General features: G+C 36.7%; 1 protein-coding gene across 12 annotated transcripts in view; it reads left to right on the top strand.

Annotated features, from left to right (window-relative positions):
• The window catches only part of DLG2 (discs large MAGUK scaffold protein 2), a 986,985-nt gene that overhangs the window by 792,864 nt on the left and 177,963 nt on the right, over positions 1-16,158 (top strand). The gene's annotated exons all lie outside the window — the stretch shown is intronic.

The following is a 16,158-nucleotide window of genomic DNA, read 5'->3' as shown; positions in this document are numbered from 1 at the left end:
ACTGCTTATTATAGAAAATGACAGCTTTCTGAGTAAAAGCATCAGCAGGAAATTCAGCAAAATGTAAGACATTTAAGGTGGGATGCATCTCATTCAAATTTTGCTGTCTAATATTTAGTTTTCTAGAGGTTAGGCTAGTTTCAGTGAGCAGAAGTAGACACTGATTTGGAGTCCAGAATTAAAAGGCAGAATTCCTTGTTGTCCATGAGCATTGGCCCAAATGACTATCTGAGGTTCTCAAGGAATTTGTGAGAGGAACCTTACCTTCTGATTGGAACTCAAGGTGGTTTTCCTCTCCAGTAGTTGTTACTCTAAGATCTTTGCCAGATTAATTCAGCAAGTACAAATGTATGTGAAGACTTGCTGGCACAGTGTTATCATTTTTCAGGAAGCAGTTCTAACTCACTTCACAAGTTGATTCTGCCTGATTGTGCCCAGCCTAGGAAATATGTAGATCTCAGAGGTGAAACAGTAATAACGTGCTCTAATTACATGCTCAGTTAGTAAGGTTTTTTAAGGGAAGATGAATTTGTACTTCCAGAATATGATACTTTCTTTCATTTCTTTGGATCCTCATGATAGCCCTCAAGGAGAAAAACAGCTTCTGTTTTATTCAAATGTACAATTGTGCTTCAGATCTGGAATCAAGTTTATCTGTACTTGAGTCACCAAACAGAATAAATTGGGCAGTAGTAAGAAATGGGCAGATGAGAGCAAATTAAATTGAAGGTATCTATCTTGAATTAAATAAATGGAACATATTAATATAAAAATTCATGAGTAATAATCAGCATTGTTTCAAAGAAGTGCTGAAAAGCAGTTCCATTACAGATAGGGATCCGCACTGGGTTCTGAATGAAACCATGTTCCTATTAGTTCCAGCAATCTTGTTTTCTGTCTGGTGATTTTACACTGCAATTATCACCATGGTGTCTGGGTACTTGTAGCAATCAATGGCATGTCACAGTTGTTCTGTGCCATTGTTAATACACAAAAATACATCCATCACTTGACAGCTTTTTCCCATTAGAATTGAACTTTGAGTTGACATACTTGTACCCTACACTTTAGCAGCTCGGTCCTGTGTCAAATTCAGTTTTGGTGAACATACAATTCAAATGATGCTGATGAAATCCATCAAGTATTATACTGGGTATTTATTCCATTTTTCCTATGTCATTGCTCCATTCACCAAAACACCTGTTGAGGGCAGACTAGTCCCAACTACATCACTTCTTGTCAGTGAAGCAAAGTCAGTATTCTGTTTCAGCCAAATAGCTCAAAACACACCACAGAGAGGGAAGCTTGCGAAGAACAGGGCCCAAACCTTTGTCTTTTTACAGTAAATGATTAAATCTTTAAAAGTAGTGAGGGTACTCTATAGTTGTCCAGCATGTGTTATGTTACAGCTGAAATACTTGATTTTAATCTGAGATTTTGGTTAATGCAAACTGCATAAATCAGATGTCAAATGAAAATTTTGTTTCCTCAGAAATCCCTAACAGCAAAGAAAGGTGAAAAAAACTTTATAGAGTTAAGTAACCTTCACAGAGAATATTTAAAGATTTATAGGTTACACAGAAAGACAAACACACTCTATATGAGACTAAATATTTATTTTATTCTAAAGGTATTGCAGAACTCTTTTTGTAATTTATTTGAAATTTATACCTGATTTCCTATTTACTATATCTTATCTTGTTGCATATATTGGAACATAGTCATAAAATAGTCTTAAGACTGTACAACTGTGCTTCCCTCAGGGGCTTCTCTTCTTTTAACGCTTCCAAATCTAGTAAAGTACATAAGCTGAGTTGGCTGGTAGCTTGCTTCTTCCATTTTCACACTGAAAGTTCTGAGTTGTTACTACAACTTCAGGTTTTTCTGGGAAGATCCAAGAATAGCCACTACAAATGTTAACCAGTACAATTTTTTTAACCTCTTCCAGATTATTAAGCCATTAGATGAAGTTGCAAAAAAAAAAAAAAAAAAAAAAAAATCAATGAACCCTTTAGCTATTGATATTTCAGGTATTGAGTGAAGATAAGTACCAGTCAATGCTGTAAGCAAGCTGATGATTAGCAATTAAAATTGTGAGTAGAAAAAGCTTACTTTTATGCAGTAAAGGCAAGCTTCCAGTATGCATATCTTGGTATTTTTTCAAAAAATAAATAATATGCTATGCTATGGGGAAAATAAAATAGGTGAATACTATAAAAACAAGTTTTAAAGTTTAAATGTCCCTTTCCTTGTTTCAAACAGACTCCTATTCAAAGCCTCATATGAACTTCCTTCACATTTATGTGTAGAGACTTGGCAACAAATCTCATAAGAATGGTAACTCCTACCAAAAAAAACCCTAGTGCATGCCATCAATTTGAATAGCTTTTCCTATCAATATTGTGGTGCTTTTGTTTTTCATCCTGTTTGGAATGCACAAATGCAGAGATGAGCTCAGACAAAAGAGAATAACATCGCAACATTTTTTTGAATGCTGTCAGATCTGTGGTTGGTGATGGCGCTCAGCTGAACCACACTGCTCATCCCTCAGCTGAAAGTGGTCTTGGTGAAAAAAGCACAGATACTGTCAATAAAAGGAGAATAGAAGAGGCAAACAGTGATTTCGTGCAAATTATTGAATGGAAGTAAAAGGGACAGTATAAATGGAGAACCAATTCCTCAGTACTTCTGCCCCTCAGTCCCTTTTTTCCTCATTTTCACTCACCACCTTTATTTCCCTCATTTCTCTGAGAAAAAGAAGAGCCAAAGCATTATGAAAATCCAAACAGAAATGTAAATTCTGTAAGGAAAACTATGGATAGATTATTAAGAGCAAGAGGAAAACAAATGTCCAAATTTAAAAAAATCAAAGCTCAGCAGTAGAAGTACCTATTTAGGAACACCAGCCTTAACTCTGGGCTTTTTGAGTGATTCCTTACTTTTATTTAAAAAACTGAAAATAACCTGTGTCCTGTATGTTATGTACACATGAATTATGTAAATGAAGGACAAATAATGTTAAGCATAATGATCTTTTTACAATCATTGTGAATGTAGTTCATACAGAGGTTTGTTGATGTATTCAGTCTACACTAACTAGTCACTACAGGCTTCAGAAAGATAACCTTTCATATTCCTGTGAAACTCACATCTTCTGCATGTCGTTGATACAAAATAAAAGATATTTTAAGGACCAAAAGCTACTTTTAACAAAACTAGAAGATAAACCAATCACTTATATTTAGCTTTGCACTTCAGTTTTTAATAATCAGAATCATTTTAACTTTCTTTAGCAGCTTAACAACTCTCAGATCTCTTTTAAAACATTGCACAGATATGAAGTAAATGCAAAATAAAAACCTGAGCCTGGAAAATGCTCTTAGGATGGAACAGTGTGTCCCTATTAAACACTTAAGTAGAAATTAAAATGGAATGTATACCACACAGGGAAACACATTTTACACTTCCAGGTTTTTCTTCAGAACATATTTTGCTGTTTGATAGCAAAAGCTACAAGTACAGACCAGTATGGAAAGAGTTAAGGAAAAAAACCACCTTTTTTTCAGTTAAGCTAAAATATATTTTTAAAGAAAAGAGAACTTTGGTTGAAATAGTGACAGTTTGTCTTGATAGACAGAGCTTGGGAGTGGGGACAAACACAGTACTAGTCTCCTAATAAAGGTGCTAAAAAGCTTTATTGCCTATTTTAGTCTCAAATGCTCATGTTCCTTTCTTCCACAGCGGTGTGAAAAGGTGAAGTGTAGCCTTAAGATTTTTGCAAAATACTCTGTGTCAGTGGTCTGCAAGCTGAGCTGTGCTGCATTGCAGTACCTCTGCAGCTATTGCCTCACAACAGTCCCTGGAAAAGTGTTAAACCAATTGGAAGTTTCATGTGCTTTCAATCTTCCAAGTGAGCCAGTTAACCAACTCCCTTAACAGCTTGCATACAGGGAAAATGTCCATTGATTACAGTTTGATTAGAGCACCTGACACTGAAGAGGTTAAAAAGTTATTACTTGTGAAAGAATTTGCTTTATCTCTTTCTGAGTGAGCTGCTGCTCGTTGCCTGTTGTGAGGTGAGTAGCTGAGCTTTAGATACAGAAAGAGTGTGAGAGGGAGAGACACTGTGAGAGGCACTGTCTGTCTTTGCAGGCAATAGCTAAGGAAATTTTTGAAGAACTGCACCTAGGCAACTCCTGGAAGCTCTGATACTAAATTTACTTTTTTGTTCTTTTGCTCCTAATTCTAGGAGGCTCCATAGTACACTAGAATAGACCTAACTTTTATAAGCAGCCCCAAATTTTATGGAAAAATATCCCTTGTCTTACACATTTGCCTGAGCTGCAGATGCTGAGATTAGCTTTTTTGAATATATCAGATGAAAAATCTAGGAGTCTCTTCTGAAGGTCTCTGAATTGACAGATATTTTTTAGCACTTTCCTCTTTTATATTCCCTGTTCCTGCCTCAGAGTACAAACACTTGTCTCCTCTTGGTACAACAGTCACATAGATTCCTGATTCAGACATTTAACCTTTCCAGCTGCTGTGGGAATTCAGTAGATAAAAAATACAAAGGAAAAAGAAAATAATTGTATTTATTCATCTTTGTCTAGATTACTTCTATACTTTTGAAATGTGACTAGTGGTATTAAAGCTTCCTTTCCCCAGCTGTTAAAAAGGAATTACTTGGATAAAGTTGCTTTACAGCAGTTGGCTTTCATCTGGAAGCCACAGTATCCAATTGCCAAAGAATGCAAGATATTAGAGTTACATTGCATGCATGTGCATTAAAGAACAGAACATAATCTTGGAACAGCCAAGCTGGATCTGAGCAAAGCCCATTTGCTGAGGATCCAATTTCCAGCAGTGTCCAGCAGCTTAGAGAGAGGAGAAAGAGCAGGAGAAGCACATAGTGATACTTGCCCTGAGTAGCGTCCAACTCACAACTCACCAGGGGGGATGAAAAATCCTCTCCTTGTCGTCAGGCAGTAAACACTACCTAAAGATGAATAAAAGAAAAAACAAAACAAAACAAAAAAAACACCTAACTAACTTTTAGAGATATGTTTAATAGATTGTCCTGCTGAAGTTCAATGAGTAAATTTTGTTGAGAAGCTTAGTTCATTATGTTAGGAAAATTGAGAAAGAATGAGAAATATAAATGACAAAACTTGACATTCTGATAGTACATTTTTCCACTTGTATTTGAGCCTTTTTTTAACTTTTTTTTAAACTTTTTTTTACTTGACACCACAAGAGAAGAAACATTGTTCCAGAACTAGAGAATTTTTTATTTCAAATCCCAATTTATTGATAATAGTTGTAGTGCACCAGAGTTCTCCTACACAAGACACTCTTTCAAATAGGAATATTAAAGGCTGCTTTTCTCCCTTGCTCTTTTTACAGTGGCATCTCCAACTCTACTGTTTCCTGACTTACCCATAGAGATTTTTTACTATGTTGAAAAACAGTAAATCATTTTCACTAGTCAATTAAATGGCAGGCCTGTGCCTCCCTTATTTGCCCGTGAAGTGCCCATTGAGGAGAGGTTAGCCAGATGATAGAATAATTCCAGTTGGAAGGGACATTTAAAGCCCAGCTAGTTCCACACCTCCACCCAACAGGGTGGGACAGGGACAGGGGATTAGGGACATCTTCAACCAGATCATTTGCTCAGAGCCCCATCCAATCTGGCCTTAGATGTTTCTAGAGATGGCATGACAGATGATGCTGTCAAAACTAGTTCTTCCTTCTTGTAGTTTTAACATGTTTTGCTTCAACAAAAGTGCCAGTGTTCACTAAGCAACAAATTGCCTCTTTGTTGCAGAGGTTTCTGTGTTAGTGAAGATGTTTAACAGGGTTATGTGGCTGCAATATACAATTTCATGTTGTGTACACCAAATGGTACTTGTTGTGTTCAGAACTAATCCTTGAGTGCTCCAGGCTGCATCAGCAGTTCATGTACAGGATTAAATGTTGAGATTGGTATTTTCTGCCTTTCTTTTGATCTAATAAATAAAATTTTGGTACCCTTTAGACAAAAAGCACAAGTGCCACTATAGTACCCACTTGTCTGGCCATGCAAGACCTTTGCCTTAGGTTAAGCTTTTGTGCCTTTATTTGCTGCATATTATTTAGAATGTACTGCTTTTATTTTTACATTATTGGAGAAAAGCCTTTAAGTTTATCATTTCATTGCAAGTTTCACAGTATCTTTACTTCAAGTAAAAACCCCTAAAGCATATTTTAAATGGAAAGAGTGGTTAAAATAATACCCCTGATTTACTTTCAAATTATTTTCTCATCTCACAGCATTTCCTTTCAGTTTGCCTGAGCTGTCCTCACCACAGCTCCTACTCTACTGCAAATTAACTCTAGTCCCTGAGTGACTGTCTGTGTTCATGGACATTGCCCCAGCACTGACAGATATTTCTGAGGCTCATCAGATGCCGCAGCTGAAGCACCAGGGATTACAAATGTTCTTGTAAAGTCAAGCCCAAGTAGGCTTCCCATAAAACATGAAAAGTTACATTTTAATTCCTCTTTTAAATTTAAAGATGACTTTCCTAGTAGAGTTGCATAGTGAAACCCATACAACATTGAATATTTTATAAATAGAAGAATTTTAATATTTTTTTCTATCTTTGTCTAAAATAGTCAGCACTCACTATGCATCTATGCATGAAACAAGTTATGGATATATTTTCTTAATGTTTTTCTGCAGATTTGCTTGTGTTTAATGTAGTCATCCTTGTCTGCTAAAGCGTATTTGCTATTTCCTTACAGACTCCTGAGCTTTCTCTGTTCCCATTTTCATGAATGTTTCATTTTAAGTACTTAGTTTTTCATTCATTCATATTTAACTCGTTTCTATCAACAGGCTTTAAATTTCCTTGAATAGTACATTCTTCATCAAAAAATATGCAGTTGTCAATGTTGTGCAGGGAAAGTATGATTTTCTTTTAAAACCCATCTTTTCCTCTTTTCATTTTAAATGTGAAAACATGAAGTTATGTGGCAGGGAATTTTTTCTGTAGTCCTTCAAGCTTCATTAGTAGTGCAAGGCTTGCTTAGTTTTTTGTTGTTTGTACACAGCCTTCTGTGCTTAGACATATTTTGGCACACATGGAAAAAGTGTATCTGCTAATTCCTCTTGCTGGAGATTATGAATTACTTTTCTTTGACAATTTATTATTTTAAGTCCATCATTTTCCACGTTTTGCTGTTTCGTTAAGGTAGTCATTAATAACTCTGGTTGGGGATGCAAAAAAAGGAGTTGGTTTTCTTTTTTTACAACAGGACTAACATTTGCAGCTCCTCATTTAACTGGTGAATATGGGCTACAGATCGTTCCAAATTTTCTTCCCTGTTTTAGAGTTCACTAAAACTCTGATTTTGCCCTTACCTGACAGCTTTTTCAGAAAACAAGACCTTTTTTCAATGGCAAAGTCATGTATGGATTTGTCCTGGCCTTTTAGAAGGGGGTATGCTGCTGAGTGAGCAGAGGGGAGCTCAAGGACAATTCACTGTAGAACTAGAATAAGGTTGACCTTATTTCTGAACCTGTTCCAGTATTTCTCTTCTCAGTCTCTTCTCTCAATTTTTATTGCGATTTTCATCTGGAAAGAAATACATTTCATGCCAAAGATGTTTTGTGTTTACTTTCAATTTTTACTTTTTAAGCAATAAGTCTTACCAACATTATTTCTATTTTAATTATTTCACAACAACATTCTTTCATATGTCATATGACCTGAGAAGTTCCTATTTATTGCTATCTATTTGCTTTAAAATGTGTTATCTTTTCCTTCTTATTGATGTTTGCACTTTGCAAAGACATGGTTGGTTTCTTTGTTGTTTTGCTTTTTAGTTACCTTCAATGTCAGATTTTTCTCCTTCTGTTCTTACAGTTAATATAAGTCTGTCCTGTCCTATTGCCACTGCCTCTCCTAGTCTTTCTAGTAACTACAAAAATTCAGTTTTAGAAGCTGTTACATAACTCATAGCTGGTCCTGAGTGATTGGGCTATTAAAGATGCTGAAGGCTCTTCACGAAAATATTATTTTATCCAAACAGTTTAACACATTTTAGTATATTAGAATTCAAAAACTCACTAGAAACCTGTTTTTCTTCTGCCTTCGGGTGAATTACTTCATATAGAGACATGGCTGAAAATACAAAGTACTTCATTAACTGGCTGACATTCCACAATATAGTCAATATTACCAATGCTCGTGTGCTTAAAATAATAGTAAAATATAGGTTCTGTATAATCCTTGTGTGTTCAGCTTATTTCCCTAGAAAATATGAATACTAAAATTTAACCTTTCCTTGCAATAATTTATGTAAAAATACTGAGCAAGTACAACGATTCAGTTTGAAATTAAAAGTATATTTTCCTGGTGTTTCCAGCAGAGCTCCTCTTGCATATGTTGAAAAGAAAAAATTAAGTAGTTTTGCTTTTGAATCTATTCTGCACGTTTAAGGTGCATTTGTGTCAGCGTTTAGTTAGAAAGAGATGAACTGAAGAGAGAGTTTCTGGTATCACTTTTTCTGCTTGCAAACCGCCAGCAAGGGAGAAAGTGGAGAGGCCCTGGCACAGGTTGCCTAGAGACTTTCTGGATGCCCCATCTCTGAAAGTGTCCAAGGTTAGGTGGGGCTTGTAGCATCCTGGTCTCGTAGAGATGTGTCCCTGCCCATGGCAGGGGGCTTGGAACTGGATGATCTTTAAGGTCCCTTCCAACCAAAACCATTCTGTGATTCTGTGACTGATTCTATGATACAAAGGGATAAAGTTTTCCAAAAGGATGCAGAGATTATCATCCTTCTGAAGATCTCAGGCTGAGTAAAGATAGCAAGTCTGATATAAAGTGACAACCATTATGCTGGCATTGATAAATATCACAGGAGACAACAGCATACCAGGGATTTTCTTGGCCCAGTGCAGTGGCTGCTGTCAGCACAAAATTCTCAGTGTTAGGGACAGTCTTTCATCATTTGTATTTTTAAAGTTTATAGGTTTTGTCACATACAGTGATTTGCTTTTAATTATAATACAGAGCTAGGCAAAAGCAAACAAAATAAAAAAAAGTAATGTTTTCTTTAAACGAGGCCATTGGCTAAGCTGCCTGCTCGAGGTCTATCAGTCATGATGTAATTCTCTCTGAGGTCATTCAGCCTTTGTTGATGAGGTGAGTCTCATCTCACCAGCTGTAGAGGGAATATCGATGACTAACTTAGGCTGGATGGACAAAGCTAAGGCAAGATGAATAGATCTCTTCTGGTGTCCCTGCAAAGCAGCTACTGGAAAATGCTATGCAAACATCAAACTGCTTTCTCCAGCTCAACAGGTGAACCACTAATGAAGCCAGAAAGAAACTCATTGAGATCTCTGCCTTTGGTTTATTGCTAGCCAAGAGTTCCTTGCAAGAATAATTCTTGAGGCAAGTTAGCAAAGTCATTATTTTGATGAAGGGAGAGAAAAATGGGAAAAATCACAGACAAATTAAAGTTGTGATTCCAGGAGAAAAGTAACAAAATTAAGAGTTTCAAGGCAAGAAGGAAATTGCATAATAAATTCTAGGTAATTGGTTGGTTAATTTGAATTTATTCCCTGTGGGCGAGAATGACAGCAGAGTGTGAGAAGTGAGACATAAAGTGTGCACTTTTAAATAGAGAGGGACAAAGAGGTAGAGGGAAGATCTATTCAGATCTTCTCCTATTTGCTGCACTTGCGTGCACCGCATTTTTAAGGATTTCACTTAAAACAGTGAATAGTTACCCTGCTCCATGTACCCTCCTAGCTCTGATCTCTGCCTGCTCCGAGTGGTAATATGTGGAGTTTATAGTGAAAGTAAAAATACCGATTTGAGGTGCATTTGACATTTAGGCGACCATGGCATTATTAAGAGCAGAAATTCTGTTGAGTAGACTTCTATGAACACTCATACAGAGATGCAGACACACAAGCAGCCATGGGAAACTGGAATCCGATATCCACAGGGCCAGATTTTAAGAGCTGCAAAGGGTATCTGCAGGAGATCTCATCACAGCTATCATCTTCCACACATTCTTAGATGTAGGTGCTTGTGAAGGGTAAGTAATAAGGTAAACAGCTTCAGATCACACACTAAGCTGTGGCTAGAATAAAGCTATTTTTCAGCAAGTCAACTTAATGCCTCTGAAAATCTTTGCTACCAAGCTACTTCTACAATTCCCCTTTTTTCCTTCATCTTGATCCACGTCACACTTTCTTACATGACTTTTCAGACTGCTAAGATGGCAGCTGACAAGAGAAATAAGAATTAGATTTAGACTTCATTGTCAATCTCAATACTTTGTTACAGACTCATTGAAAATACTTAATTAACTGAAGAGTCACTGAAATAATGCTATATGTCATGTCAGCTTCAAAAAAAAAAAAACCACCCTCTTTCCAATATTAATTTTGAGTAGGAAAAGCTTTGCATGACAGAAAAATGCCCTGAAGATACATATGTATCTTTGATTTTACCCTCTCTCATCCATATGAGTTACTGTATAATGGCTGAATTAGAAATTTAAGTGAACGCTGAAGTAAATGGAATTTTTAAAATTAAATATTAACTACAGTTGAGTGTGAAGAAGTGTTTAAAGATGCAACTTCATTTATCTACAAAGTTAAAAGTTCCATATATTTTAACCTGAGAATCCATCTTCTTTTAGAAGCTCTAGTATCTTGAATAAAAAGTAACTTTATCCCCTGGTTTCAGGGTGGAAGATAGTTTCAGCAGTATTATAAGCAATGTTTTCTAAGCCATACACTCAAATTAAGCTCTGAAATAGAAATATCCTGATATGAATTATGTGACTGATCATTTGTCATAAAATTCATTTTATTTATAGTTTGTAGCTTAAACATGGACGTAGAAGTCTGGCATAAGTCACCTTTCAGTTAAGTTCATTATCAGATATCTTGAAGAATTTTCTTGTGACATTCCAATTCCCTTTACAGGTCAGAATTATGCTGAACATTCAGGTTTTACAAACTTGGAACGAAATTTCTGAATACTGATTTTGATTGTTGCTTCAGTCCTGTTTGGTGTCTAAATACACAAAGAAATGTGTAACATGCATATTACGAGTCAGATTATTTTAGTTTCAGTTTAATAAATATGCCTCCTAGACAGGAATTTTTCATTTTCTGAGCGCGATTCAGATTAGTGAGGATTTTGCTAGCTTGCAGAGACAGACATTTGGCAACAGGGAGTGAGTGTGAAATGGGAACAGGGAAAGAGATGGATAACCCTCGTAATTTGGTGTTCTGTCATTTCATTTGTGAAGTGAGTGCTAGAAGTTTTTTGTACAGTTGGGCACTTTGGTGACAATTGTAAGGGTTTTTTAATATGCGTGTGTGTGTGTGTCTGTATTTTTCAGTGTTTCTCTTTTGAACCTCCCACTATGTTACACATGTGTAGGTGTGTATTTGTGCCAAATTTTGTGTAGTGATCCCTACCTCCTTAACTGTTTGAGCACCCTCTGATATAACTTATCAAGGCAATGTTTGAATCAGAATGGTCTGCCTACATGGCTTGGAGGGTAATACACAGCCAGTCCATCTTGTGTCTCAAGAGTAATGTACCTGCATTATTTTTCTTCTCTGCAATTATATGCCCTGAATCTCTGAAAAATGATCTGAAATTTGCATTTATCTTAGAAATTCATCCTTTTTATAAAGGAAGACTACTCAGTTTAAGGTAAGTACCTTCTTTATGATGCTAAAAAGCTAGTTGCTTTTTAAACTGAAAAAGGTTTAGATTAGATGATAGGGAAAAAAATCTATACTCATTGGGTTGTGAGGCACTGGCACAGGGTGCCCAGAGAAGCTGTAGGTGCTTCATCCTTGTAAGTGTTCAAGGCCAGGCTGGATGGGGCTTTGAGCAACCTGTTCTGATGAAATGTGTCCCTGCCCATGGCAGGAGGGTTGGAACCAGAAGATCTTTAAGGTCCCTTCCAACCCAAGACGTTCTGTGATTCTAATCTTTCTCAGTATTGAGTACCAGGAAATAGTTCATGTTATCATTCTTGATTGGATTTGGCAATGATGTAGAATTCTGCTGTCTGTGGTTGCAAAAATCAAAGGTGTACAGGCCCACAGGGGCAGCAGAGGTTCTGACAGGCAGTGGGTACTAACTCTGTCCTTGAATTTGCATAATTCTATTCTTATTATTTTGTTAAACAGCTCAGTGACCTTTAAGGATCAGAAAAGTAAGGCAGTAATTATGTTTTGAAAGTAAAGAGAGAGCAATGTAAGCAGTAAGTGTGTTAGGTATTGGACAGAAACTGTAAGTTTCAATGTTAGGAGCCACCCTCCATTGGAATTAAGAATTCTTAAATTAATGCCATAACTCAAGAACTTCATACATTTAGAATTGTCATAAAATAATGCAGGAAGAGGAGAAATATCTGCAGCATGATGGAAATAGCTGCTGCAAAGAAAAATGCTGACTATCTTGAGTACAGTAACTGCCGTATTCTGTCTTGCCTGTGCGTTCCCCATAAATATTTTATTTCAGATAAAATTGCATCCATTATGTCTAATAAGTAACTATATGAGATGAGTTTAATGTACTGGGAATGAAGCATCATTGGTTCTAGAATATAGGAACTCAGTCCAGCATGTGAGTAGGGGCAGGCCTGGCTGGATCTGGGCCTTCACCTCCAAGGTATTTTCAAGGAAATTAGGAGTGTGTTCATCTGTTTTCTGCTTGAATCCTTTCATAATGGAAACTCAAGGAGTTTTACTAAATGGACTTTTTCACAAAGCCGTCTGGATCCCATAGAAGTTTTCATCTGCCAAATGAAACATCTCGCTTCAAAACTATAGGAATTCAGAAAAAGTGTAAATTATTTCCATGTGAAAATGCTTTTGTGTTATCATATGTGTTATAAAGTTGGAGTATCTCATATCAACACTTTCTGCTTCTTGAATTGTGGTCACTTTTCTTAGCGTATCCTGTAAACAGGAGCCCATAAGATGCTTCATGTTAGAGCAGAACAGAAATGTAGGAGCAAAGCAGAACTATTTTCCAAATGCCAGTGCTTTCGGTTGACTGACAGAAATATAACAATTTCAGGAGAAGTTAGGGGGAGAAATCAATTCTGGTGAATATGCTCTTCTGAAAAAGGGATGCAGATTACCCCCATCAGGAAATAAATTTGGTTTATGCTTTGTAAGTTGCATTGCATTTCTAGATCTGCTTCTGTTGGAGATCTTTCTGTAGTGTAGTCTATAGGTGCCATAAAGAGGCATGGGAGAATCTGAGGGTGCTGAGAAAGTAAACAAAGATAAATAGAGATAAATATTTTATATATTTATTTATACTCCCTTCCACCCAGGTGCAGGTGACTTAAAGCCAATGTGCCTACTAATACTATACATTATAGTACACATAAAAAAAATTATAGGTATACCATATATGGTATAAAATATATAAAAATGTAAAAATACAATCATGTTTAATATTTTCTCTTTGGAAATGCCAATACACTCATTAGGAAAGGCTTGGCACAGGAAGGCTTTAGGCTGTTCAAATCTGGGTCCAAACACAGTAACTAAAATGATTGATATTTCTCTTTTATGTGAATAAAGGTCCAGGTGTGATACTGTGATACTGCTGAGTCTTACGGTAAGACACCAAAAGAAAGCATCTACAGAAAAGTCAGTATTTACCACTGGTGTTATTGCTCTGCCTCTTACAATAGTTTGTCACAACTTCTGTGACAAAATTGGAGAGTATTGCATTGTCACATGAGTGGATTTCCTCTGACAGTCTACCTGCAGTCTCCCGTTCTTGTATTTAGAAGAGATTTTGCCTTTGAAATCTCTCAGTGTATTTATCGCTTCACCAAGAATGGTGAACAACATATTTCTCAGCTTCTTTTACCACTTCCAAGGGATGCTGCATGTTGTCTCCTTTAGCATTACTAGATCTGGAAAACAACGAGGTAAGAGCTGTTGATACTGAGACCTTAACAGCATCCATTGAGTCACAAGTGGTTCAGTTCACAAAGTTGTCTTAGTAATTTTTTTAAGAAAACATTACAACTAATGGAATTGAAAACAATGACTGCTGATTGCTGTTTGCACTTGTACTGCATTCTCTCCTAAATCTCTTTACATTGTTTCTTAGTTTGAAAACTGAGTCATATTTAAATTGCTTACATCAGGATAGTAAATAAAATGGCAGTTACTGAGCAATCTGCTTTCTAACACATTTAAGTAACTTATGGCTGCAGTAGACAATCCTGCATGTGAAATTAAAAATATAATGGGTGGAAAACTACATACAATCTCAAAGGAAGGTGTGAAATTTCCAAGTGATTAATGGCTACCAGAAAGAGAGTTCTAAATAGTGTTAAAAAATAAAAAGATATGTAAATATATTAAAAAAGAAAATAGGATTTAGGTTGTTTAATAGTTTCATATTCAAACTGTGTATGGGAAAGAATGCAGTGTTCAATTTTCTATTCCTGGTTCCAGAGAAAATGGGAGCATAATCAGTTTTACAGTTGGCCGCAGTGAAACACTAACATGAATGACAAATTTTCCACTGGGCTGTGGAAACAAGAGGACTTAGAGCATGGACCAGGCATTGGGCTGGGACTGCAGAGAGAAAGCACTGCAGTGGGCAAGGGCTACAAAACCCCTTTGCCTGTTTTGCTTGTTCCAGAGCCTTGGAAAGCCATGCAGGCAACTGCCTCCAGCTTTGTAGAAGGGATCACTATCCCTCAGCTGTTGGTTGGAGGGGCAGGCCTGGCTTTCTGAGGCTCTTCCTTCCTTCTCCATCCCAGCTCTGCCCCTTTTCTCTTTCCCCCTCCTTTTCATTGCAAAAGGCCTGGGCTTTTATCCCTGGGCAGAAAAGATCATTTTTTCCTGTGCTTCAGAGGAATCTGGAACTTTGTCGCCAAGACATGAGTCGCCACTCTTGCAATGTGATTATCGTAAAGGAGAGTTCTGTGAGAGGTTTTTACCAAGCCCAAAGAGGTGCTTTCACATCTTTTCCTTGTTTCCCCACAGATTTTCACTCTCAGTTCATGGTCTGTTGTGACAATGACAGCAGAAGAGGGCCTCTTGACCTCGCGATTAAAGCATAAGATTGACAACCAGGCATCGTGGGTTCTGCTTAACTCTACCACTTGCATTTGCATTGCTTATCAAGGTTTTGGGTTGGGTTCTTTTTACCTTTTCCCTTTAGGTTATTCTACTGTTACGGTATTGCAGATCACTTTGGTCCTTTATATGGCATTGTTTGTAAAACAAGGTGTGATGTGGCAAGGAGCAATGGAGCATGATAATACAAGATCATTGTGAAATTTGATAAAAGCCTGTTCAGCACTTCCCATTCACCAAAGCATCCCTGCTGAGCTCACTGGGTCTTGAAGCCAAGGGATCTTCTAGTGAGTAATGTGCAAAACCAGGCTCTTTGACTGTGGCTTAATCTTAAAATACATTTTGTGACTTCAGTGGAAGCTGTGCATGTCCAACGATTGTTGTATCAGTCCATTTTCATTTGTAAAGTACTCGGAGATCTGCTGGGCAGCCAGGCTTTTATTTGATCTTTAGTATGCACTTCATGAGTGAGCTGATTTTTAGCTTGTATTTGAGCATAAATAATGGTTGTGAGCACCATGGTTGGCAATGTATTTTGATGACAAGCGTCCTGCATTAAGAATAATTCATGATTTTAAGTGGTTTCATTATGTTCATGCATTCAGTTAATTGTGTGCAATTTTTAGAATCCATCTGTAACTTCAGATGATACAGGACCCCTAAATCTTTTTATTTCATGTGACCTGGGGTCCTAAGTCCCTTAACTTACACCATAGTATGATCTGTACTTTTTCCAAGCAGAAAATTAATGAAGTCTATCCATTTCATTTCTATATCAAGACAGCAATGTATTATTAAAAGTGACATAACTTAGTTTGTAAACAGTTTTTAAAGAATTTATAAGTAAACATAATTATAAAACCGTTTTATTCATAGATCTCTTCAATTATTTAATACTTGAAGCCAGATTTTTTGAGTGCCTTCTTCAATAGAGGTTGCCATATGATATTTGCATTCAAAGAATTACACAAGGAATGTTTCTCTTTAGAAAACTGAATATTTTCAAT

Source organism: Zosterops lateralis (genome assembly GCF_965231275.1).
Source record: "Zosterops lateralis genome assembly, chromosome: 2".
Lineage (NCBI taxonomy): Eukaryota > Metazoa > Chordata > Aves > Passeriformes > Zosteropidae > Zosterops > Zosterops lateralis.
The sequence above is the reverse complement of the archived record's forward strand: the minus strand, read 5'-3'. Positions and strand labels throughout refer to the sequence as shown.